At 42.3% G+C, this 27,992-nt stretch overlaps 1 protein-coding gene and 1 pseudogene across 1 annotated transcript in view; both read right to left on the bottom strand.

The window, feature by feature from the left end:
* LOC118917158 (spermatogenesis-associated protein 31E1-like) overlaps positions 1 to 27,992 on the bottom strand; it is a 227,002-nt gene that overhangs the window by 30,048 nt on the left and 168,962 nt on the right. The gene's annotated exons all lie outside the window — the stretch shown is intronic.
* On the bottom strand, positions 13,727 to 17,743 carry LOC130682958 (SS18-like protein 2; annotated as a pseudogene).

A 27,992-nucleotide genomic window follows, 5' to 3' on the forward strand; every position in this document is an offset into this window, starting at 1 on the left:
CAAAATAACTGAGATTATACAAACTATGTTCTGTGGCAGTAATGAATTGAATTAGAAATCATTAACAGACAACTGCAAAATACACAAGGACTTGGAAATTAAAACACTTCTAAGTAAGTCATAAATCAAAGACTAAGCCTCAAGAGAAATTGTGAAATATTTTAAACTGAAGGAAAATGAGCAATAGTATCAGAATTTGTGGGGTGCACATTTGTGGAGTCCTTCGTATGGAGGAAAACATAAGCATTAATAAGTGCTTATATTAGAAAAGAAAGGTCTCAAGTCAACAATTCAAATTTCCACTTTAAGAAACTACAAAGGGAGAAAAAAAAGGCAAACTTTAGAAAGGAAATAACCGAAATCAATGAAATTGAAGTAGGTAAAAAACAGGGAAAAAAATTAATGAAACGAAAATCTGGTTCTCTGAAATAATAAAACTGATAAACCTTTAGCCAACTGACAAGGAAAAAAAGACAAAAGGCACAAATTACCAATATCAGGAATGAAGGAAGAGTTATCACTACAGCTCCCACAGATATTAAGGGACTATGTCAAATAACTGTATGCATATAAACTACCAAAACTCACTCAAGAAGAAAAATAACATGAACAGCTCTGTATTAAAAAAATGAAAACCTTAGTTAGAAACCTGAAAATTTTTTCTAAGGAATAATCCTGGAGTTATTTCAAATAGAAACTATTTTATTGGACTCAGAGGAAAAACTCACATATAACTTAGAGTTTTCCTCTTTTAATGTATACTTGCATTCATTCAGTGGCTTTACAATTCAAAACTCTAATTTGTTTGTTATAAAATAGACAAGATATCCACTGATAGGAATAGAAAAGAATACATACTGTGCTGTACTCAATTCAAACTTTATCAATACTTCTTGATCTCTCATTAATATGGACACTATGGCCTCTCTTAAAGGACCTGTGCTTATCCAAGCAAATCAAAGATACTTTGTATTTATACCATGTAAATGATTGACTATACAAGACCAAACTACTACTTGAATAAGTATTCAATGACAGACTAATGATTAAATTATACAAAGCCGAAACCTCACTTCAAATAACTGAAGTGATCCTTCAAAGTTGTGTAAAAATCAAGTATCTGATTTGAATAAAATGCTGAGAAGTGCTAGAGAAGTATATTATATATGAGTTGAATCATATGAAACTGCCAATTATCAATTGGTTTAACCTAGAATAACATAAGCATTCCTTGTTTTATGTACAAGATTCAGTGTTTTCTGATGGACAGTGACAGGGTACGAGGAGGGATAAGGGTGAAATGTAATAACCACATTATTTTTCTTGTGAAACCTTCATAAGAGTGTATGTCAGTACCTTAAGGTAAAAACAAAATCATACAAGTGTATTCTCAGGACTAATTTTTTTCTATAAGGGATAGATGCTCTCCTGATCTGTCCTTCTACATTTAGTCTTAAAATCTTTTTTTTCAGTGGTTAGCTGTACTGATCACTTGCAAACGTGCATTTTTTTCTGCTTTTGGTACAATATATAAAATGAGCAGAATTAGCATGCTATATTTCTGTATTAAAAAGAGAAAAAAACTATAACTGTAGGTATATGTCTTCTTTCACCAAATTATAAAATCAGAACTAATAGCTAGTAATTAAACATTTATCATTGTCAATTAAAAAAAAAAGAAGAGTCAGTGTTCTCAAGAGTGCTAGTTACTCCTACCAGAATGATATTATAATGAATTACCTTGGATGTTGGGGACTGAAGTTCGTTCAATATTTGCCAAATATACTCTGGAGATTTTTCACAACAAAGGTTATTTGCAAATCTAGGATATGAACATATACTAGGAAAGTACTTTACATGGCTACAGAACGTTTGTTTTACTTCTACTTTTCCGGAGTCTTATTTTTAATTCTTAAAAAAACATAAGTGCTGTTATCTGAAGCATGGATTCACTATAGAATAAGGATTAAGACCCACGAATGCTCAAAATATTGAAGACACTGCAACAAAATTTCTAAGATCACGTCATTCATTGATCAAAACCCTTCAGTATCTTCCTATGTCCCAGTTTCGAAGTCCTTACTATGTATGACCTATAGTCATTACCTATTACTCTCTTCCCTCTATTCCAACAACCCTGAGAGTCTTGCTGTTCCTCAAACATGCAAATACACTCCTTCCACAGGGCCTTTGATTAAAACTGTTCCCGCTGTTAGGAATGTTCTTCTCAAAGATACCACATGACTCACCTCCTCATCTCCTTCAGATGTTTGCTTAAATGTCATCTTCTCAAAATGGTCTTTTCTGACCAACCTATTAAACGTACCTCTACTAAAAGCCACTGTACATTTTTTTTCCTGGTTTATTGTCTGTCTTTCCCCAATAGAATATAAACTACAAGGAAGAGGCCTTTGTTATTTATTGCTATGACCCCAGTCTTGAATTGCAGTAGGCTCTCAGGAAGAATCTGCTAAAGAAGATGTTGCAAAAAGACTACATATGCTTCCAATGAAAACTTCTGCCACAGATAGTAAAAAAGGCTAAGAAAATAGTTTTGTTTGGAATCATGCACGCTGTGCTACTTAGAATGAAACAACTACCCTTTAGAAGAAAATATGTCAATAAAATATACTAACGAACGAGTGGACTCCCTAAAGACAAAACATTAATTCTAACTGCACGCATGCTGCAAGTCTGTGGGTACTGAATGCTTCGGCTTATCACACGAAACTTTCGCTAAATCATTTCCACACGAACCAAGAAATTCTGCCTAATATACTTTAAGGAAAAATAAAAGCGTTGTTAACCTATTAATGATATACGAAAATTAAGAAATGCACAATATATGAATCCAAGCCTCACAGTACAAAGCATAGGAACCGGCGAGTGTTTGCCCCCAAGTAACACCGAGCGAGAAAGTCCGAGATGGACTGCACCCCTTTTCTTGCAGCCAAGCACAGTATCAACAATCAGTCCGAGGTGCAGGGGGCATGCGGTTTGGGAGCGCAAGGCCGGGACTCCGTGCAAACGAGGGAGGGGCGTATGCGGGCCACTCTCCTCTCTCAAGCTTTTTGCTCAAAAGAAAAAAGGAGTGCTGACTGCTCCTACCGGTTCTCTAGCGGCTTCGGGTAGAGCTGATGAGGGCAGACCCCTCCCGAAGGCAAGTCCAGGCCCCAGCACGGCTCCCCAGCCTCCGGCTCACCCGGCTCCCGGTTGATCTCGATATCGAAGTGACACGGCGGCCGGTCCTGCGCCCCCATCGCGACCGAGGCAGGAGCTGGGGCCTAGCCCACGTCACTATCGACTAGCGCCGGCCTATCGCGACAGCACGGCAGGCCAAGCCAGGGTTCCCTCCCGCCTCTGGCCTCCCGGCTCCCAAGTACCGCGCAAACCCATAAGGGTGAGCTCTTCACCTGGCTGGTATCCGGCCTGAAGAGTCCCCGGTGAGCAGAGAAGAAAGCGCTGCCACCGCCGCCAGAGCCCAACGCCACTAACCGACCACCCCCACCTTGCGCTGGCCGGGCCTCGCAGACCACGCTAAACTCCGCGAGAGTCGGAACAAATACCGCGAGAGAACGGTCTCTCAGCGGGTTGTTAACGGACTCGGACACGAGCACGTGGGCGTGTCTAGGCGCTCTGGAGGAGCTTCCAGCAGCTGGCGCTCCGATACCTGAACTGGTCCTTTTCTGCCTCGCCTCTCTTCCCTATTATCATTGGAGACAGTCGCCCAATCGGGGAGCCCTGAATGCGCTTGTGCTCTCTATTTCCTCTCGTTCCTCCCGGAGGACCGTGAGCTTCTGCGAATTCCCCGGTACCGTCAGGTTTCTCTTTTGTTATCAGCTGCGAACGAACTGTGAAGATTAAGTCATTGAAGTTTAGTAAACCGACAGATCTTTTGGCTTATGTTCTAAATTCAAATCTTTTTTTATATATGTATAATTGGAAATATTTTCTCCCAATTTGGGTCTTGTCTTTTAATTGTTTTGATGGCGGCTTGTGCAGAGCAGTTTTTAATTTGGTGAGTCATTCGATCAGTTTTTTTCTTTCACAGCTTGTACTTTTCTGTGCTTAGAAATCTCTGCCTACCCCAAGATCCTGAAGATTTTCTCTTATGCTTTCTTCTTGAAGTTTTATATTTATAATCTAACCTTTTCTATGCAAGCCAATAATCTATTAGAACTTTTCATTATGGTGTCTGTCAGGTAGAGGTTGACGTTCTTTTTTTCCCCTATAGGGATATACAGTAGTTACACCACCATTTGTTGAGAATGATGCTGGGGGTTCTTGTTCATGCAATCGAAGAATGAACTTCACAAACACTCAAAGTAAGACAGCAAGTGAGGGGCTCTTATTTAGAGATAAAGTGAGAGGACAGAGCTCCTGGCTCAAGCCGGGAGGGGAGAAGAGAGCCCCAGGGTGGTGCGATTTCTAGGGGATTTATAGGTGGTTGAGAGACAGAGGGCTAGGGCTGCAGACCTGCTAAATGGTCTCCAAATTCTCTTCTTTAAAGAGACACTGAGTTTCTTAGCAGTCTTCCAGATTATTCTGCAGAATTAACTTAATACAAGAAATTTACTCCTTTGATTCTTTCCCAGAATAGCAGCTTCTTGGTCTGGAGCAGATTCCCTCCCAGGATAGCAGCTTCTTGGTCTGGGAGCATATCAATCAAGACTGCCTGCCCTGCTCCTGAGGCTGGGTGAGTTGTTGTCTGTTTTGTTAAGAAACCTATTTTTTGACTACTTGGGTTTTAAAATGCAGTCTTATCTTTAAGATGGAGTCTTTCCTGTTTTTACTATGTTTGTGACTGGGCCCGCTTTCCATATTAATTGCCCAGGTTGTAAATTACTTGATTAGGGGATGGAGGAGGAATAAAACAGCATCCAGGTAAAGTTAAAGAAAACAAGCTGGGCCTTTTGGCAGGCTAAAGTAAATTTTAAAAAAGCACAATTTAATTGACACAATGAAGATATGGGCTATGCTGATCTCATTTTCTTGTCTGGGAATATTCAAACATTCCAGGCCAAGTTACTCCTGGCTTTTTAGTTTTAACTAATCTCACTGAAGAATGCTTATAGTCCTAGTTTGATATTTTACTTTAGAGAAATGTGACTCTGGGGCCTTTTTTCAGAGGCCCTCACCCTACTCTGACTACACCACAGTTCCTGTCTCGAAAAGACTACCCTTTATCCATTAAATTACCTTGGCTTTATGACCACATATGTGTGGTTTTATTTCTGGACACTCTTTTGTTACATTGATCTATGTATCTATTTTTATGCCAGGACAATACTGTTTCTCTCCAGGCCCCAGCAGGGCTCCCCAGCTGGCCTGTTTTGTTTTTTAGTTATTTTTTTTAATTGTAAGATTACATTACATGAAATTATCATTTAACATTTTACGTGTCCATTCAGAGACATTAGATAGTCACAACCATCACCACCATCTATCTACAGAAAATTTTCATCTTGCAAAACTGAACCACTGTACATGTTAAACAGTAACTCAGTCTCTCCTCTACCTAGCTTCTGGCAACCACTCCCTACTTTAAAATTTTTTTAAACTCTCTTGTGTTAAGAACACTTCACATGAGAACTACCATCCTAACAGATTTTAAGTGTATAATATGGTGTTGTTATCTATAGACACAATGTTGTACATATCTCATATAAGTGCAATCATGCAGTGTGTGTCTGTGACCAGCTTATTTCACTTAGCATTATGTTCTCAAGGTTTATCCGTATTGTCACATCTTGCAGGATTTCATTTTCTAAGGCTGAATAATATTCCATTGTATGTATATACCGTATTTTGCTTATCCATTCATCAGTTTTAGCAATTGTTAATAATGCTGCTATGAAGATGGATGTACAAATATCTGTTCAAGATCCTACCTTTGGGTATATACCTAGAAGTGGAGTTACTGGGTCATAAGCTAATTCTATTTGTAATTTTTTGAGAAACTGCAATACTATTTTCCATAGCAACTACAATATTTTACATTCCCACCAGCACTGCACAGGATTCCAATTTCTCCACACCAACACTTGTTATTTTCTGATTTTTTTATAATCACCATCCTAATGGATGTGCAGTGGCACACTGTTTTGACTCTATAACTTTATAGTAAATTCAAAATCAGGGTCACTTAGACTACATAGTTTCTAACCTATTTCTGCAACTGTGCTACCTGTGTAAAGTGCAATCAGACCTTTGGCACTTACACTCCATCCTGGAAGTGCTATCCCTCTCAGGTTTCTAGTCCCTCCCTAAGAATACAGTATCTCTTATCAGAGCAACAGTCTCCTGGGTTTTACATTTGTAATCTAAGCTGAGTTGAGAAGCTAGTGGTCTTGGATCTGAATTGTTTTCTTACAGTGTTACAACTAACCATTCACAGGTTTGAAATGTGTGTACATGCCTATTTGCAGATGGAATGGGTTGGTGGAGCTAACATTCATACAAAGATTTGTGAAAGGAAAGGTTGGGGAGCACTGCTCAGCTTTGTAATTACTGTGCTTTGGGGCAGCCGGCTTCAATCTAAGTAGGCTTAAGATATTAGGAATGAAATACTTAATTTGGGGCATACTTAAAATGCTTTAAATTTCCTGGTATTTATTCTTATCTTGGCATTCCAGTACGTCTCCTTCCTGCCACTGATTTTGTGATCTGGGACAAATCACTTTGATCTCTTGGAGTTCACTTTCTTTATCTGTAAAATAAGCAGAATGTAAAATAATACCTACTAGTTAAGTTCCTTCCTTGCTCAAAATTCTTTTATTCTGTCCTGTGAGTTGAAATTATATTTCAGATGATTTGAAGAGAAGGTATGCTATTTGGTCTGTAGCTAAGATGAAACAACTGCTGGCATAAGGCAGCCCTACGGCTAGTATCCACCCAAAGGTCCAGTAATCCTCCCTCACCCTCAAGAGTGGTAGAAAATTGGTATCTGAGGAGTTTGTAAACTCAGGCTTAATTTGGCTGTGGTTACCATGAAGGAGAACCCATGGTGGTAGGAATTCTCAGGTAGTGATGCTGGTGGTTAGCCTTTTAGAGTGGGGTTACACCAAGCCGGTGGGATTTCAGTGGATAGGACTGTAGCAAAACTGATAGTGCTAGTTAGTAAGGAGACTTAGATGAAATAAGTAATTTTCTAGAAAATAGAAATTATCAAAATTGACTCAAAAGAAATAAAAGGCCTGAATAAACCAGTAACCATTGAAGAAATTGAATTAGCAATCCCTAATCTCCCTCCAAACAATTGTGAAAGACATTTGGACACAGTCAAATGGGAAATTTGATTATGGTCTAGATATTAGGTGAAACCAAAGAAATATGTTTAATTTTGTTAGATGTGATAATTAAATTTTAGCTATGTGAGAAAATGTCTTTGGTTTTTTTAGAGATGCATAGTGAATATGTACAGATAGAAACACATGATGTCTGTGATTTGTTTTAAGATACTTCATTAAAGAAAAAAGGAAATCGATTTTTAAATAGGTAAGTGAAACAAATGTGACAAAATCATGGTAATTGTTGCATCTAGGTGATGTATATGGGAATCTTTGAGCTATGTCCTCTTCTTTTATATACCTTTGAAACTATTCATAATAAAACCACTAAAAACAAACATGTTTTTCCTTCCCCAAAAACACAAGGTCCAGATTGTTTCATTGGCAAGTTTTACCAGATCCTCAAAGATTAATAATCCTTTTCTCAAAGTATTTCAGAAAATAGGAAACAAAAAGAAAAAGACCTAACTTATCTTGTGATACCAATACCAATGACAGGGCAAGAAAGTTCTAAACCAATACAGTTCAGCCTCAGGCAGGGATCCCTGCTGCACCTCCCCCCAAAAGTACCTTTTACATTTTTATAACTTAGAAAAGGGAGAAAAGAGGTAAACAAAAGAAGAGAAAAGGAACCCAATGGGAAGATACATATATAATCCTACCTTACCTTATTTTTTTTAATACAAAGGTATCTTAGATCTTAAATGAGAAATTGTGCAGAAAACCATGCAATCGGCCTAAGATTGCTCTCTTTAGAAAGTCCTACTTACAGGCTTGGTCCTTGGGTGGAATATGGGAACATGACTGGTAATCAGTTTCCTACATTTATAGAAAATATTCATAAAGTGAGAGTGCCTAAACATGCCAAGACTATTTGTGCAAATCATATGGCTTATGCTGAATACCTGCTTTCCTTCTAGGAATCTGGAATTTTGGTATGTGCTAGGCAGAGGCTGTATAGGTGAACAACCCCCAGTATAAACTTTGCGTACTGAGTCTCTAAGGAATTTCCCTGGTAAACAACATTTCTCACATGTCACAATTCATCTCTGGAGGAATTAAGTTTGTCTTGTGTGACTCCACTGGGGGGAAAAGGGAAGCTTGAACCTGGGTTCCTCCAGGCATCCTCCATGTACTTTTTCCCTTTGCTGATTTTACTTTGTATTCTTTTGCTATAACAAATCATAGCTGTGAGTAAAACTGGTTGCTAGTCCAGTGAGTCCTCCTAGCCAACCATCAAACCTAGAGGTAATCTTGCGACCCATGACACCAGAATTTGGTAGCTAAATCTATACATATCAAAAGTATGAAAACGCATTTTTAAAAGCCTAGATTTCTTATTTTGTGGGAAACAAAGAGTGGACGATTTCATGGGGTACAGAAAAATGTGTATTTTGATAGAATAACATTCTCATGATACTAAATCAAGATCGGATGGGCTTTCTCCATATGGGCCAGGAGACATAGCCACAGCAGCTTCAAGCATACATCCTTATCATCTGGCAGTCTGAGGGGAAAACATTTTTCCTGGCAGCCCCAGTGAGAAAAATCCTGGAGAGAGATGTTAACTGGCTTGATGAGGTTCATATGCCCATCAGTGTTGATGACCATGCTAATTGACAGATACAATGATTGATCACCTGAGTATCCAGTAACCAGGAGAGAAGCTTGGGGGTATGGTAGTACAGAGATCCCCTGAGGCAACTGCTGGGAGCTAAGTCACTTGGGGATACTACATCCATCTTTCGGCCTTTTAAGTAAGTGGCTTTTTTGCCACTAGCTTATTTTAAAGCATGGTTGTATTTTCTCAAACACATGCTGCCTCATCCTCTTTAAAGGGGAGCTTGGATCCTATCAAAGTTATATGGAAAATCCACTGCTATGAACACTTCTTTTCAGGTAGGATCCTTACCCATTTTATATTAATCCTACTTATTTGCTTGTTTCATCCTCCATGCTTTCAGTCCTTGGCTCTGACACTTTGCCTAGACACTAGTTTTTGCAAGTAGATTGGATTTTGATTTAAACTTTTTTTTTCTGCCCTAGTGCTGATGTAAACTATTTTGCTGAGCCAGTCCATCTGGGTCGACCAACCAAGTGTAAGGCATTAGACAACTGGTATTATGGTTGTTCCCCTCAGAAGACTTCAGAGACAATGGTTTGAATGGAAGTTGCTTACTTGGAAAGTGATCCCGGGGAACTCCATTCTGGGAATGGGGAACTGAAAAAGGAAGGTGACCAATAAAGTATGTGCTATTAAGCCAGCAGCCACAATGAGGAATTAGAGCTTAATCCCACTGGGGAAGTCTGGCAACAAATACAGAAGAAACACCTCAGAATTGTCCCCATGCCGAGGTGAAGGAACTGGGGTATTAATACTCCATCTCCTGGGAGGGAGGTTAAGGGGTGGATGAAATAGGTGAAGGGGGAAAAAATTAGAATGTTTGATATCTTCGACTGAGAGATAAGGTTATATAGGTGCATATATATATGATGAAATTAATCAGGATGTACACAAGATTTGTGCATTTTCTCAATATAAAAAAATTTTTAATGTCTTCAATGAGAAAAGAAATACTCCTGAGAATCATTAGTGGAGAGTTGATCCCAGGGGTAATGATAATCCGCTGGTTCTTCTGACCTGCTACACCTGGACAAAGCGTCTTTCAGTTTTAAGAAAAGATCTTCAGGAATAGGGATACAGATATTGACTGCTGGGAGTCAGTTGGAGCTCAATTAAAGGAATAAAGGTCAGTGAAATTGGAGTAAAGTGGAAGGAATGAAAGTGGGATTTCTGGCACTTCTGCAACGACTGGCAGTTTTTTGTTTGTGGACAAGAATGCTCAGGAATTGGAGTTTTGGTATGGTATGTGAGAAGCACTTGATAATTTCCATAAGGACTCCCTGCAGCCTCAGCATCTGGGCAATATCTCAGGCATCTGTGATCCTGCATGGTGCCCTGGTCCATTGCTTGGTGGGGGTCTTTTTTATCTTGCTAGGCTTATTGGGAGCTTCCTGAAATAGGACCCTCCCCCTCTAACTTCCTCACTGCAGAGCCCAGCACAAAGCCTGTCGCATTACAATTGAATGGCGACCACATCGTCCTCTGTAAGTGGACTTGAGTTAAAAACAGGTAGAACGAAGGGTATGTGTATAGCTCTTTCTGCCGTCACTACCAGTTCCCTTGATAGTTGCATGTCTGTCTACTGTTACTCCTATTTCAGCTGCAATGTTACCTCTTTGGGGCACCCCTGACTTCATAAAGTACCACCCCAACACTCTTTGGCACAGTACCCTGTTGTAATTCTCTGCAGAGCACTTATTACCATGTGCAGCTTTTCTTGATTATTTATACTTTATTGTCTGTCTCCCTCATAAATTGACAGATTACCTATACAATATTATCTTTTATATTTATACAAGAATAAAGGTTCCATGACAGCAGGGACATTGTGTGGCTTCCTCACTGCAGTACACATAGCACATACTAGTTGATCAGTATTTCTGGAGTGAATGAATTTATCACAAACAGAAGTGGAAACAACTTCCCCTTGGATTGTCAGCTATTGTTAAAGATTTAGGAAGGAAGGAAAGGTCCTAGAGACTGAAGAGAACATCTACTATGAGAGCTATCTGTGGAATTTTCATTGGGGACAGAGGTGACAGATTAACTTCTTAAAATTGCTTTTATTAAAATGGAATTGAATCAAACAATATATGTGTGATGTAGAGTAACAAAGATACTAAGTACCCAGCTTAAGAAATATACTCAGATCATCTTCAGTAATGAAGGTTTATTGCAAAGGTTCAGGGGCACATGAGATAGCAGTGATCATTTCCTTCCTAGCCATATTGTTACTTGGAGTCCCCAAAGGTCAGATGTCCAGAAGCCTCATGAAGAAGTAGAAATAGCTTAAATTTTGTGGAATAAACTTGATCTCAAATTATTTGCTGTCTTTGTTTTAGCACCATATTCTCATCCCAGGAGAATGTGATACTTAGAGAGGTCACCACAGTTGCGAATCCTGGGAAGCAGTCTCAGAAACCCAAAAGAACAGGTTCAGACCTTGTATAGGCTATTGAGAGATCAGCTTGACCCCAAGTTGAAAAAGGGCTGACAGGCTGAGTGGAGTTGAAGTCTTGGTTCTCTGAGGAAAGCATGGTTAACAGAGTCTGGTCTAGTTTGTTCTTTGCCTTTTTAAATTCCTCTTTCATTATATTGAGTTCTGGGTCTTTAAAGAGGGATGGCAGGATCTTCAGGCTGTCATTGAGGCAAACAGGTAGATTTGGGCTGGGGCACATTCGATGACAGCTAGTAGGCTAGCATCTGCTTCTCCAGAATCTCTCTCCAGAAAGGGGCCCACTGGAATGTAGGGTAAACTGTGGCTAAAGCAGCCTTGGCTGTTCTCAGAGGTTCCTGGTCGGCCCAGATTCAGCCCTCTGCATGTGCACTGACACATCGGCCCAAGAGGCAAAGGAAGGGCAACACTGCAGGTCACAAGCTCCTTCCCTCAGAGAGAGAAGCTGGGCTTTGTTTTCAATGCTATTCCCACTGCTACCCAGGAAGCTACACTTAAGTGTTGTAGGTCACGCTGACTTGCTCAGAGACCCTACCCTCCACCCCAACTGGAGGCTCTGGTGCTGTCACAGCCCCTCATCTGCCTCACCAGCAGCGGATGGTTCACCTGCTGGCAGAAGCCCACCTAAGAGGCTGCCCTGAGCTTTCTACTTTCTTCTGACTCCTGACATCTGGGACCCACTCGGCCACAAAGCCTTCTTGTTAGTGTAGCAGAACTAATTCCCCTGCAGGCCACCCCAAGTAGTGTCTCTCCGGTGGACACTTCTGAGACATTCCACATGATTCTCAGTGGTTCCCCCCCAGAATTAAGACCCTAGTTCTATAGCAGTAGACTTGGTAACACACTCTTTTAGTGGCTTTTTCTCCTCTCTTTCACTCTGCCCACTGCCTTACTCCTGCTTCCTGAGGATCATCTCCCAAATAACTACCGGTGCCCAAAGCCTTGTGTCAGGCTGCGCATAGGAGCGGGCCAAAGTGAAACACGAGCAGGTGCTCACATTCCAAAGCTAGGCCCTATGTAAACAAGCCAAGTTGCCTAGGAAAGGAGGGCAGCTGCCATCCCACTCCAGCTGATGTTTGACCTGTGGATCTGTAAGCTCGGCACTGCTAGAAATCCAGGCTTTAATGGGAAATTCTCCCATCTTTATATGTCAGCAACTAATTAAAAAATAAAAACACTGCACAGCACTCACCATATCTGCTGACCAGATTAGGTGTATGAGCAGCCCATTCAGCAGAGTATATGCACCAACCCCATGAACAGTGGGAGGAGACCATTAACAGGCTAGAACCCTAAGGATGGCAGAATGGGTCAGGGAGCATAGAAAAGTTCCCCTCCCAGACTTGGGAAGGCCTTGGTAACACACTCCAGTGAACACAAGTGTTCACCATGTACTCTGCTCTCAACTGCATCATATCGATCTCACCATCTCAGGAAACAGATACTATGTTCATCATCCCCATTTTAGACATGAGGAAACAAGTTTTGAGAGGTTGTGATAGATGAAATTCAAGTCAAGGTCTCTCTTCACTATTTACACATTATAGTCTCTCTGGATTGCAACCCTTGACTCTAACAAAAAGAGCCAGGAGCGTCAAGTTCTAATTTTTGGTTCACTTACGAGAATCTCTTTGCCTCACTTTCAGATAAGTCTCAAAAGATCAAAAATTCTTTATAAAACAAATCTAATAAAAGAAGGAGTGATAAAATAGAAAGCCACCAATGTGCAAACTCTAATGAAATAATAGATCAAAGCTGCTTAGATTATAATTTAAGTGAAAGGCTAATGGAAACTTGATAATTAATAAATCAAGTCACTTCTTGATGTGATGCAAAAGCAGGTACCTATCACCTCTAACTATGTGTTCTTGCCAAAAATATTAGAACCTCAGTCTGAATAAGCCTTGAGATCTACGGTTTACAGGAAAAGTGTTGATAGTGGGTCATATTTAATGACACCACAGGAATACAACCAGGCGAGTCTAGAATGTAAGATATTTTAGGGCAAATGACCTGGTTTTCTCAAATGGCAAAAAAAAATAGAAGGGGAATTGTTAAGTATTTTTATTTAATTTTATTTTATTTTGGTATCATTAATCTACAATTACATGAGGAACATTATGTTTACTAGGTTCCCCCTTCACCAAGTCCCTCCCACAACCCCCATTACAGTCACTGTCCATCAGCATAGTAAGGTGCTATAGAATCACTACTTCTCTGTGTTGCACAGCTCTCCCCATGCTTCCCCCCACATTCTACATGCTAATCGTAATGCCCCCTTTCTTACCCCACATCCCTCCCTAAGTATTTTTATTTTTAAAGAGACTTAAGGGACATCAGCAAAATGCAGTGTGTGAATCTTGTTTGAATCTTTATTCAGACAAATCAACAAAAAGACATTTTGTGATGACTGAAGAAAATTGAACATTAATGGGGTTCAGGACATGCTACTCCAAAATATGAGATCTTGGCATATTGAATACTTTAAGATGAGGGAAATGGAAAAATGGCAGGTGCTGGAAGGACTCCTGACCCTCTCCCAGGAAGCAGGTCATAAGACCCTCATATGAGAGGTGCTCTCCCTATCCTCTAGAAGAAAGGAGCATCCTTATCTCTAAAGATGGAGGGACACTGAGAATTTGAACAAAGGCCTGGCTAAGTTTCTCCCAGTTTACTACACTTAGCTCATACCGTTCTGTCCTGTCACAATTTCCAAAGACTTTTCACTCTTTGTTACACCTAGTATAAAAACACTCAGGTTTAACTGTTTCTTTGGGTTTTCAATTCCTTCTGGAGGCCCCCATGTCCTATCAAAACATGTATTAAATAAATCTGTATTCTTTCCTTTTGTTAATCTACCTTTTGTTATAAAGCCCCAGCTGAAAACCTTAGAAGGAGAGAAGAAAAAATATTTTTTCTCTCCTAAAACATCATCTGTTATTAAGAATTACTGTTAATTTTGTTAGCAATGATAATGGTGTTGCGACATATATTTTTAAGTCCTTAAGAGTTTTTCTGGAAAACCAAGTGGAACCCTTACTACATGACAATGTCTATACCTCAATATCAGCCTTTCATGGAGAGGCAAGCTTTATTTCGAAGTAACGTGAAAAGAGCAGGCAGGAGGTCTGGAAGTACCACCTGACAGGAGGGTACACAGAGCTGCATGTCCATTGGCAGGGTCTGGTCGGCAGTCTCACCAATTCCTGTTGTTGCCCAAGACTTGCTTGATTTCCTCTTCAGGTTGAAACTAAAAAGACAAACCTGAAGATGCCCATGTTACCCTTGTTATCCAAACATGCCTACTTCAGGGAAGAGGACACCTGAAGTCAACATAATTGAGGGAATTTGCTTAATTATTAAAATAAATAAATACACTGAGAGTACAGTTAATTTAGTAGCGTTCCTCACATTTTCACATTCTTAAAAGCGCCACAGGGGTTTTCATTCATGTTTTAAGCCACTGAGTTGGTAAAGATCCTGTCTTCATTTCATAGGAAATGGATTACATTCAAGTATTCCTCCCAATAGCCAACTGGAAGATTATTCCATTGCCTTTGAAGCACTAGTTGGGTTGGCATCTGTGATGGTAGCCAAATAAATGGGATTTGTATGTAACACATGCTGGTACCTATGAGTGAAAACCAGGCAAAAATTATAGACTTGTTTTTACTGAAAATGGACAAAAAAGTAGAAAATAATTTATCCACAGCAATGAAATGGCTCATCCACTGACCAGATGGTTCAGTGTTACCGACCTTCCTGTTTAGCACATTCAAGGACAACAGATCCTTGTTGAATCTTACTTATTCTCACTTATCACTTCCACAGCTACCTCTCTAGGCCAAGCCACTATCGCTTCTTGCCTAGACTACTACTGGACCAGTGTCATAACTGGTCTCTCTGCTCTACCTACTCTATTCTCTACATGGCAGCCTGAGTGATCATTGTATAATTTAAGTCAAGATCATGTCATCCCTTCGCTTAAAACCCTCCAAAGGCTCCCACCTCATGCTGTGCAGAGCTGAGCCCATCCCATGGCCCACAAGGCCTCACGTGATTGGGGTCTCTAGTCTTCTCTCTGACCTCAACTCCTACCACTTTGCCTTTGGCTCACTGAGTTCTGGCCACAATGGCTTCCTTTGCTGCAATTTGGAGATATGCAGATGCTCCAGCCTGGGGGCTTTTTCACCTGATGTTTTTCTGCCTCACATATCTGCATAGCTGGCTCCCTCACCTCTAGTGTCCATTCAAGTGTCACATCAGAGATACTCCTTACAAAACAGCTTCCCTTCCCCCACTTTCCCTGCTTTATTCTTATTTGAAGCATGTATTAGTATGTGTCTAATTATATACTTCCTCCCTCTAGATTCTAGAGTCTAGGATGTAAGCTCCATGAGCACAGAGCTGGTACTTGTTTTGGTACTACTGATTCCCTTGTAGCTGAAACAGTGCCTAGTACTCAGTAATACATATAAAGTATCTGCTGAACAAGCTTAAGGAAGGGAGGAGGCACCTTCGTGACCAATATGAGCTTACTATAGCAGTGATGTTCAGTCAGGGAACAGAGCCGCAGATCAGACCAGGGGACAGGAAGCATGGTCTGTGCAATGCAAAAAAGCCCAAGGGAGATTTTGATAACCTTCTTACCCATAGCATAGGTTGAGAATCACTGCCTCAAATGAGTATTTTGCAACTCTTTTCCATATAGAAAAATGAGTAAGCATTACTATAAACTGTAAAAAAGCACATTGTCAAATGCCAGAATCAAACGTAAAGACTTATCCAAAAATGGATATCTGTACTATTCCATTGACCTGTTTAGTGAGGGATTATAGATAATATTTTCAAGGGGTGGGAAAAGCATGGCTTTCTTAAGTATGTCTTCAGTAACAATGAAATAATATATTTTTCTATAATTGGGCATAATTCCTGGCGCAAAATTAGAAAAGAGACTATTTAGTCTCATTTTGATATATGGCATGAGAGCACATTAAATTGCTGTGCAGAATTTACCTTGGACTTACCTTGGAAATCTCTTACTGGTTTTTGTGTGTGTTACAGACTGACTGCAAGTTAGAAGTAGGAGGAAACTTAGTAGTCAAAAATGGTCTTATTCCCGCACTTAAAAAAAAGACTAAGCTAGGTATCCATGATGAGAAAGCGGCCACCGCTCGCACTCTCCCCCCATCTCTGCTGTTATCAGCTGACCTGGTTTCATGTAAGGAAGGTTTTGCAATGAGCATAATTAAAATATTGAAGAAGGTGCCACGCCTGACTCCAGGTTTTACAATGTACTGTCCGTAGGGTCCTGGTCAGTAAGGAACCTCTCTCCGAGCCCATCTGCGACCAATCATCCAAGACTCCTAGTTCAGGACAGCTGCTGTATCAGCCCACTGGCTTCCCCTCCACGCAAACGTCAGAGGATGGGGCAGGGCACTTACTGGACGCACTCATTCGCCCGGTCTTTGTCTGATACTCCAGGATACAGCGGATCAGCTGGTTATTCTCCTCCAGGAGCTGAAAGATAAGAAAAAGGGTCAGTGCCGCGCGACATCAGGAAAGCGGGGAAACTGCCCCCGCACCCCCCAGTCCCCGCCCCCTGCAGGGCGACTTTACCGACCTGGTTCCCTTCTCACTCCATACGCCTGCAGGTCAACCCCCCATGCACACGTCAAGTCTCAGCCGGGATGCGATTCCAGGAAGCTTTTCGCACCCGCAGCCCGTCTTGCGGATCTCGACGGAGGAACCCCTTCTCTTGGCCTGCGTTAGCGCTCACCCGCTGGATCGTCTCCTGATTGACTTCCGCCTTGCCTCTCAGCCAGTCCGGTACAAAGGCCACCGACATCGCGGGAAAGCTGGCAGGAAGCTCGCCGCAGCACCAGCAGGCCCCAGCGAACCGAGAGCCAACCAGCAGCTCAGACGCTCTAGGCTAGGAGCAGGGACTCGAGATAGGTGGGACTTCCGCTCTAGACGTCGGAACGTGCCTCGTGATTGGGCGCGCAAGAGGGAGGCTCAGCCCCGCCCCTGGGGCGCCGGAGCTGATCGCGGATGCTTCGCATTTGCGCAGTCTGGAAAGCTAGTCTCCGGGACGGCCCTCGGCATCAGCTCAGCGCCTTCTGTGCACCGGGTACAGTCGGCCTTTCCTAGCCCATAGCCTGGGGGTATAAGTTGTTGCTGGAACTCAGATGTCTGGCTCCAAATCCACTTCTTTTTAGACATCACTCTGGTGCCTCCAGGCCTGTATCTGGAGCATGAACCCTGGTCATTGCCTTCTACCAAGCCAAACTCTGAAGGGCCAAGGAAAATACTGGTATCAGCTTTACTCTTTGCTGAGGGAGAAGCTTGCATATATGACTTTTTTTCCTGTGGGCAATAATAATGCTTAATAGGTTTACAACGGTAAAAAGCACAATAATTTCCTCCATTTTACAGATGAGAAAACAGGTTAAATAACCTGCCCATGGTCTCACAGTTGCTAAGGATAAAGCCAGGATGTGAACACAGACAGTCTGGCTTTAGAATCCATGCTCGTAATCAGTGCCCTATACTGCCTGCGTACCATCCTGCAGAAGTAGTTTGCTGCAAGATACAGAGAGGAAGCTGGGCCTACCGTCCTGGGCCACATAGTTACTGCTGGCAACCACTAAAACTCTGAAGTGGTTGTCTCCTCTCTTGTCTAACCCATCCATGGTGGACAAGGGAACAAGTTTGGTTTTCCCTGCAGCACAGAGTGAGCAGCAGCCACATCATTTGGGAGGGAGATCTTGTAAGTCTTTACTTCTCAAATGGGGCCTGGGCAATTCATTTTCCTGAGTAGTGGCCCTGACCCAAAGCAGCCTCACCTACTTTGCTGAGCTTTCCCTCCACAATCCCCTTATTATACCCTGTAAGAAGACAGCTTTCATCCCATTTTGCAGAGGGATAAAAACCCAGTGTAAGAAGAGGGCAACATGCCTGAGGTGGCCCAGGACCCAGGGCTTCCTGGTTCCTAAGCTTGTACTGTTAACTCCCAACTAAGTTCCCTCCCAAGGAAAAATCCCCAGAGGTTCCACAGCAAATGGAGTCAGCAAAGGAGTAGCCATCAGGATGCAAGCCTCCCTTAGTCCTTTTCACCCTATTCCTGTTTAGACAAATGAGGAATGGCAATAACATGAGATGGTGTTAAGGTGGAGCAGGTGCAGGGGGCAGCCAGGTCCAGCACGAAAGCTGGAAAGAGAAAGCCCTCCAGGAGAACAGATGTCTCTGTATGAAGAGGAAGTGGAAGTTACACAGGTGACAGTATCCAGATTCTGGATACTGGAGCAATGGGAGCCATAGATGATTTTGAGCAGAAGACAGGCGAAGTTGGGGAATACATTTTAGAGTTCTCTTGGCTGTAATATGGTGAAAGGCAGGAAGGGCAGCCAGATGAGAAGCAAAATGAACAGTGGGTGGGCTGTTCCAGGTGTGCAGGGCAGCAATGGTGGGAGCAAGGAAAAAAAGAAATGTGTGCATCTAAAAGACGTTAGAGGTAGACTTGATAGGCTGTGACCTAATGGCAGAAGGAGGGAAAGGAGGAATTAGGGATGACTTCCCGGGTTCGGGCTAGGGCAACTAAGAGACAGGGTGTGGCTCCGGGAGGATGGGGCTTCCCCGCCCAGGGCAAGTTGGCTGTGAATCTGCTGAGGCTGAAGGAAGACAAGGGTGAGAGGTTGGAGAAGGAGTTATTGCTTACGGCTCAGTCTCTCCCTCTCTCTCTCTCTCTGCGTGCTCTTCTTCCCATTTTCATTTGGCTCTGCTCCCCAGCTCTGTCCCACTGGCCCAGTGCATGCCCTGCTTTTCCCCTCCCCTTCCTCTGGGAGGAACTCCGGGGGTGGATCCCTGGTGACTAGCCACCAGCTGACCAATTATATACCAGGAACAGGAGGGGAGAAGAGAATGGCTGCTTTTTTCCACTCCTTGCAACAGAGGGGCAGTCTTTGCACATTCTGATATGCAAACAGGTCCTTATATATGTATCACTGTCCAGGCCAAGTGGGAAATTCTGGTTAAATACTTATATTTATCCCACACAGTGGATGTTATTTGTGGAGGTGGAAACGTTGGAACAATTTACTTATAATGAATTATAAAACTTTGATAGTTAAATTGTACCATCACTTATGAGGCATTTATTCATTATTTTTGTGGACCTGAAAGAAGCTTTGTATACTTGTATTTGCCAGTCTCAGAGGAAGATTCTGAAGAAAAGGTCTAAAATATTTATAAATCAAAAACCAACTGAGTTAGAACACTGGAACAGCGGAGAAGCCTGACAGGAAGTAAGAGTGATAAATTCAGCTGTGGACATGCACAGTTTGAGGTGATGTCAAATGGAGATGAAGTGTGTGGCTGGCTATGCAGGTCTGGAACTCAGGGCCAAGGGCTGGGCTGGCAATACAGGCTTTGAGAAGGATCACTTGTGGAAAGTGGAACCATGAAGTAAATGAGACTGTCTAAGGAGAGTGAGTTGGTTTCTCTCATGGCAGAGGAAAACTACCTACAAAGGAGAATGAGGGGAGAAAGAAACTAGAGATATAAGGAAATCCAGGATAGTGTGGGATCATATAACTAAGCGACTGAGAAGGTGAGTTAGGACAGCAATAACAAGTGCCATTGAAAAGTCAAGCAAGATAAAGACTAGATCTTCGATGTCCTTAATGAGGGAAATTTCAGTGATGTGGTGAGGCAGAAGTCAGGATTGCAGGGGACTAAGAAATTAGGGGAGAGATAAAGCAAATGTGTCTTTAAACATAAGCCACTTTTTCCAAGAAGTTTGCCTATATAGGGGAAATGAGAAAAAGGTGGTAGTTGGAGACAGACGCTGGTGGGAGCTGAGGGACATCACTCTAATGGTTGCTCTTCCCTCAGTGAAGGAGGCACCTGGGAGAGCAAGGCAGGTTGAAGAGTGGAAGATCTGGGGACCATCCAGGAGTTTTTGAAGGTGGGGTTGGAGAGAACTGGAGACGGAGCTGACCTTCAAACAGAGGACTGCTGGGCAGTGTTGAGGTTGAGGCTGGCATTGTACACACAGCTCTGATCTATGTGGTTCTGAGATTTTGCCCAGAAGCACTTTCAGCCAAGGAGCAGATTCAGAACAGGCAGAAGACTGGATTTATCCAGGGTGCTGCCAGGAAGATGTCATGGCAAAATAACTGTACAGTGGAAGTAAGCACATTAGGAGAAATGTGATGGAAGTAAAGGACTCTGGCCTTTGAGCTGATGGGGAAGGAAATGAAGACCAAAGGAAGATGATAAATAGAATGATATAGAAGGACAAATGGACTGGAGGCTTCTGCAGGCCAGAGAACAGTTGACGGGCATGTCAGAAACCAGATGTCTGCACTTACAGCTTCAGAAGGTGGAGCTTTTCTGTGGCATTGCAGTGCCCCCAGCAGGGGTGGGATGAAAAAGCCTGGAAGAGAGAGCCTCTGAAGCCTGGAGCCAAAATGATCAATGATTGGAGAGGACAGCTAGGACTTCAGGTACCACATCTCACGCCTGTTGCCCAACCCACTGTGCTGCTGCCTGAGCCACACCAACAATGCCAGCGTGAGGGTACAAAGCCCTATTCTAAAGCGCTCACAGTGTAGGTTTTCAGATCTCAAGAACCTGTATTTCACATTTGAAAGCTCAGGTTTTTGTGGGTCTGGCCCAAGTTTTTCCCTTCCCATTTAGGCCAGAGCCTTGTAATTGATGACCTGTGGTGGGAAGAACAGGTCTTCATTTCCTTGTGTGAATGCTCATTGGGAGGGAATCCTAGCCCCTTTCCTGGCACATACATTGCAGGGGTTTGAATCTCCTTTTACCTACCAAATCTGGTTTTTCTTCTTTGTGCCTTTTATGAACTAGTCTCATGACCACTTGTCACACAGGCCAACCTTTACTCAGTGTGGAAGGGGACTATCCAGGTGTGAATACCATGAAGCAGGAATCCCTGGAGGTCATCTTGGACTCTACAGTAACTCTATTCTGTTTACATTTTGTGATTTTTCTCTGGCTATATAAGTAAGCCCTGCTTCAATTTCTACCTATGTGGTGATGACTTTCAAAAGTTTATGTCCAGAAGAGGATCATGGGAAGATGGCGGCGTGAGTAGTTCAGAGGAAATCTCCTCCCCAAAACATATATATTTATGAAAATACAATAAATACAACTTTTCCTAAAAGAGACACCAGTGGATGCAGTACAACAGCCAGGACACATCTACATCTGTGAGAACTCAACATCACACAAAGGGGGTAAGATACAAGCCATGGCCAGGCGGGACCCGAACGCTCCCCCACCCCAGAACCCAGCGGGAAGAAAGGAATCGGAACGGGGAGGGAGTGAAAGCCCAGGACTGCTAAACAACCAGCTCTAGAAATCCGCAACCAGAGCGCAGACACAAGGTGCACGGGGTGCTGGATATTAGAGAAACGGAAAAGCAAAACCTGTGGGCGCATCCCCACAACCGGAGCCCCTGAGACAAAAAAGAAAAGCGAGTGCTTTCTGCAAGTCTTAAAGAGACAGGGACCCCATTGCTGGATGAAGTCATCCCGGCACACTTAGCCAGCAGCTGGGAATCTGGGGAACCTTAGGCACCCTAAACCCTGGGGAGGCAGTGCAGCTCTGAAGCTCCTCATGGCACTAAGCAGCCTGCCAGTCGCTCCTCCAACTGGCATGGACCCCAGCACACCGGCCCAGTAGTGAGACAGTGGCAGTGCGCGCCAGGGGTGTAGGCGCCGGAAGGGACCAGGAGCGGATCGTGTGCACCAACGGCGCCAAACAGGACCAAGAGAGGCTTGTGCGAGCCTGCAGCGGTGTCGACCAAATAGCCCAGGTGCGGCTTGCATGCACTGGCGGCAGTGGAGCCAGAGGAGCGCAGTAGAGGCCCGCACGGGAGAGCGCCACGCGCACCTGCAGCAGAGCCAGAGGGAGCAGGCGCACTCCCAGCAGTCAACAGGAAACGCAGCCCAACGCACAGCCACCTAGGCCAGACCCAAAGGCTGCTGCTGGCATACAGCTGCCCAGCAGGGTCACCGCTATCACAGAGGACCGCACCTGGCGTGCCTGCCACTCCCCGCAGGGCTCCGCACTGCTCTGACAAAGACCCCGCACACAGCAGCTTAGGGGACTAACCTGGTGGCTGCTCCAGGAGTGCAGGTAACCGACACAGGCAGCGGAGAAGGGCAAGGCATCCAGCAAGCAGGAAAGGTCTTTCTTCTCCCAGGTGACACATCTGCAACCTGCCTACAGTCACTGCTATCACCATGAAAAGGCAAAAAAATTTAGTCCATTCCAAGATAGTTCAGACAACACCGGAGACAGGATCTGCAGAGACAGATCTAACCAGTCTCCCTGAAAAAGAATTCAAAATAAAAATAATAAACATGCTGACAGAGCTGCAGAGAAATATGCAAGAGCTAAGGGATGAAGTCCGGAGGGAGATTACAGATGTCGGGACAGAGATTACAGAAGTGAAACGACTCTGGAAGGATTTATAAGCAGACTGGATAAGATGCAAGAGGCCATATATGGAATGGAAACCAGAGAACAGGAACGCATAGAAGCTGACACAGAGAGAGATAAAAGGATCTTCAGGAATGAAAGAATATTAAGAGAACAGTGTGACCAATCCAAAAGGAACAATATCCGCATTATAGGGGTCCCAGAAGAAGAAGAGAGAGGAAAAGGGATAGAAAGTGTCTTTGAAGAAATAATTGCTGAGAACTTCCCCAAACTGGGGGAGGAAATAGTTGCTCAGACTGCAGAGGCACACAGAACTCCCAAGAGACAGGACCCAAAGAGGACAACACCAAGACACATAATAATTAAAATGGCAAACATCAAAGACAAGGACAGAGTATTAAAGGCAGCCAGAGAGAGAAAAAAGGTCACCTACAAAGGAAAACCCATCAGGCTATCATCAGACCTCTCAACAGAAATCTTACAGGTGAGAAGAGAATGGCATGATATATTTAATGGACTGAAACAGAAGGGCCTTGAACCAAGAATACTATATCCAGCATGATTATCATTTAAATATGAAGGAGGGATTAAACAATTCCCAGACAAGCAAAAGTTGAGGGAATTTGCCTCCCACAAACCACCTCCACAGGGTATTTTAGAGGGACTGCTCTAGATGGGAGCACTCCTAAAAAGAGCACAGAACAAAACACCAAACATATGAAGAATGGAGGAGGAGGAATAAAAGAGAGAGTAATAATCATCAGACTGTGTTTATAATAGCTCAATAAGTGAGTTAAGCTAGACACTAAGGTAGTAAAGAAGCTAACCTTGAACCTTTGCTAACCACGAATCCAAAGCCTGCAATGGCAATAAGTACATATCTTTCAATAATCACCCTAAATGTAAATGGACTGAATGCACCAATCAAAAGACACAGAGTAACAGAATGGATAAAAAAAGCAAGACCCATCTATATGCTGCTTATAAGAGACTCACCTCAAACCCAAAGACATGCACAGACTGAAAGTCAAGGGATGGAAAAAGATATTTCATGCAAACAACAGGGAGAAAAAAGCAGGTGTTGCAATACTAGTATCAGACAAAATACACTTCAAAATAAAGAAAGTAGCAAGAGATAAAAAAGGACATTACATAATGATAAAGGGCTCAGTCCAACAAGAGGATATAACCATTATAAAAATATATGCACCCAATACAGGAGCACCAATATATGTGAAACAAATACTAACAGAATTAAAGGAGGAAATAGAATTTAATGCATTCATTTTGGGAGACTTTAACAAACCACTCACTCCAAAGGACAGATCCACCAGACAGAAAATAAGGACACAGAGGCACTGAACAGCACACTAGAACAGATGGACCTAATAGACATCTATAGAACTCTACATCCAAAAGCAACAGGATACACATTCTTCTCGAGTGCACATGGAACATTCTCCAGAATAGACCACATACTAGGCCACAAAAAGAGACTCAGTAAATTCCAAAAGATTGAAATCCTACCAACCAACTTTTCAGACCACAAAGGTATAAAACTAGAAATAAGTTGTACAAGGAAAGCAAAAAGGCTCACAAACACATGGAGGCTTAACAACATGCTTCTAAATAGTCAATGGATCAAAGACCAAATTAAAATAGAGATCCAGCAATATATGGAAACAAATGAAAACACCACAAAGCCCCAACTTCTGTGGGACGCAGCAAAAGCAGTCTTAAGAGGAAAGTATATAGCAATCCAGGCATATTTAAAGAAGGAAGAACAATCCCAAATGAATAGTCTAATGTCACAATTATCGAAATTAGAAAAAGAAGAACAAATGAAGCCTAAGGTCAGCAGACAGACGGACATAATAAAGATCAGAGAAGAAATAAATAAAATTGAGAAGAATACAACAATAGAAAAAATCAATGAAACCAAGAGCTGGTTCTTCGAGACAATAAACAAAATTGATAAGCCTCTAGACAGACTTATTAACAGAAAAAGAGAGTCAACACACATCAGCAGAATCAGAAACGAGAAAGTAAAAATCACGATGGACCCCACAGAAACACAAAGAATTATTAGAGAATACTATAAAAACGATATGCTAACAAGCTGGAAAACCTAGGAGAAATGGAAAAACTTCCTAGAAAAATACAACCTTCCAACACTGACCCAGAAAGAAACAGAAAATCTAAACGGACCAATTACCAGCAACAAAACTGAATCAGTAATCAAAAAACTACCCAAGAACAAAACCCCCGGGCCAGATGGATTTACCTCGGAATTTTATCAGACATACAGGGAAGACATAATACCCATTCTCCTTAAAGTTTTCAAAAAAATAGAAGAGGAGGGAATACTCCCAAACTCATTCTATGAAGCCAACATCACCCTAATACCAAAACCAGGCAAAGACCCCACCAAAAGAGAAAACTACAGACTAATATCCCTGATGAATGTAGATGCAAAAATACTCAACAAAATATTAGCAAACCGAATTCAAAAATACATTAAAAGGATCATACACCATGACCAAGTGGGATTCATCCCAGGGATGCAAGGATGGTACAACATTCGAAAACCCATCAACATCATCCACCACATCAACAAAAAGAAGGACAAAAACCACATGATCATCTCCATAGATGCTGAAAAAGCATTTGACAAAATTCAACATCTATTCATGATAAAAACTCTCAACAAAATGGGCATAGAGGGCAAGTAGTTCAACATAATAAAGGCCATATATGATAAACCCACAGCTATCATCATACTGAACAGCAAGAGACTGAAAGCTTTTCCTCTGAGATCAGGAACAAGACAGGGATGCCCTCTCTCCCCACTGTTATTCAACATAGTACTGGAGGTCCTAGCCATGGCAATCAGACAAAACAAAGAAATACAAGGAATCCAGATTGGTAAAGAAGAAGTCAAACTGTCACTATTTGCAGATGACATGACATTGTACATAAAAAACCCTAAAGACTCCACTGCAAAACTACTGGAACTAATATTGGAATTCAGCAAAGTTGCAGGATACAAAATGAACACACTGAAATCTGTAGCTTTCCTATACACTAACAACTCATAGAAAGAGAAATCAGGAAAACAATTCCATTCACAATAGAATCAAAAAGAATAAAATACCTAGGAATAAACCTAACCAAGGAAGTGAAAGACCTATACCCTGAAAACTACAAGACACTCTTAAGAGAAATTAAAGAGGTCACTAACAAATGGAAACTCATCATATGCTCCTGGCTAGGAAGAATTAGTATCATCAAAATGGCCATCCTGTGCAAAGCAATCTACAGATTTGATGCAATCCCTATCAAATTACCAACAGCATTTTTCAATGAACTGGAACAAATAGTTCAAAAATTCATATGGAACCGCCAAAGACCCCGAATAGCCAAAGCAATCCTGAAAAGGAAGAATAAAGTTGGGGGGATCTCGCTCCCCAACTTCAAGCTCTACTACAAAGCCACAGTAATCAAGACAATTTGGTACTGGCACAAGAACAGAGCCACAGACCAATGGAACAGAATAGAGAATCCAGACATTAACCCAAATATATATGGTCAATTAATATATGATAAAGGAGCCATGGACATACAATGGAAAAATGACAGTCTCTTCAACAGATGGTGCTGGCAAAACTGGACAGCTACATATAAGAGAATGAAACTGGACCACTGTCTAACCCCATACACAAAAGTAAATTCGAAATGGATCAAAGACCTGAATGTAAGTCATGAAACCATAAAACTCTTAGAAAAAAACATAGGCAAAAATCTCATGGACATAAACATGAGTGATTCTTCATGAACATATCTCCCCGGGCAAGGGAAACAAAGGCAAAAATGAACAAGTGGGACTATATCAAGCTAAAAAGCTTCTGTACAGCAAAGGACACCATCAATAGAACAAAAAGATATCCTACAGAATGGGAGAGCATTTTCATAAATGACAGATCCAATAAAGGACTGACATCCAAAATACATAAAGAGCAAACATGCCTCAACAAACAAAAAGCAAATAATCCAATTAAAAAATGGGCAGTGGAGCTGAATAGACAGTTCTCTAAAGAAGAAATCCAGATGGCCAACAGGCACATGAAAAGATGGTCCACATCGCTAATCATCAGAGAAATGCAAATTAAAACCACAATGAGATATCACCTCACACCAGTAAGAATCGCCATCATTGAAAAGACAACAACAAATGTTGGCGAGGTTGTGGAGAAAGGGGAACCCTCCTACGCTGCTGGTGGGAATGTAAATTAGTTCAACCATTGGGGCAAGCAGTATGGAGGTTCCTCAGAATGCTCAAAATAGAAATACCATTTGACCCAGGAATTTACCCTAAGAATGCAGCACTGCAGTTTGAAAAAGACAGATGCCCCCCTGTGTTTATCGCTGCACTATTTACAATAGCCAAGATATGGAAGCAACCTAAATGTGCATCAGTAAATGAATGGATAAAGAAGATGTGGTACATATACACAATGGAATATTACTCAGCCATAAGAAAAAAAACAGATCGTAGCATCTGCAACAACATGGATGGAGCTAGAGGGTATTATGCTCAGTGAAATTAGTCAGGTGGAGAAAGACAAGTACCAAATGATTTCACTCATATGTGCAGTATAAGAACAAAGGAAAACTGAAGGAACAAAACAACAGCAGAATCACAGAACCCAAGAATGGACCAACAGTTACCAAAGGGAAATGGACTGGGGACGATGGGTGGGAAGGGAGGGACAAGGGTGGGGAAAAAGAAAGAGGGCATTACGATTAGCATGTATAATGTTGGGGGGGGCACGGGGAGGGCTGTGCATCACAAAGACAAGTAGTGATTCTACAGCATCTTACTAAGCTGATGGACAGTGACTGTGAAGGGATATGTTGGGGGGACCTGGTGAAGGGGGGAGCCTAGTAAACATAGTGTTCTTCAGGTAATTGTAGATTAATGATACCAAAAGAAAAAATACTCCCCTGCCTTATATCCGGGTGGGACTCCTAGCAGTCAGGCCCCTTTCCCACCCACGCATCCAGGTCTCAGCCCCACCATGCCCATCAAGGGTTTGCATTTCCCTGTGCCTGCCACACCTCTGAGCCTTTGCTTTTGCTGTTCCCTCCACCT

This window comes from Manis pentadactyla, chromosome 3 (assembly GCF_030020395.1).
Source record: "Manis pentadactyla isolate mManPen7 chromosome 3, mManPen7.hap1, whole genome shotgun sequence".
NCBI lineage: Eukaryota > Metazoa > Chordata > Mammalia > Pholidota > Manidae > Manis > Manis pentadactyla.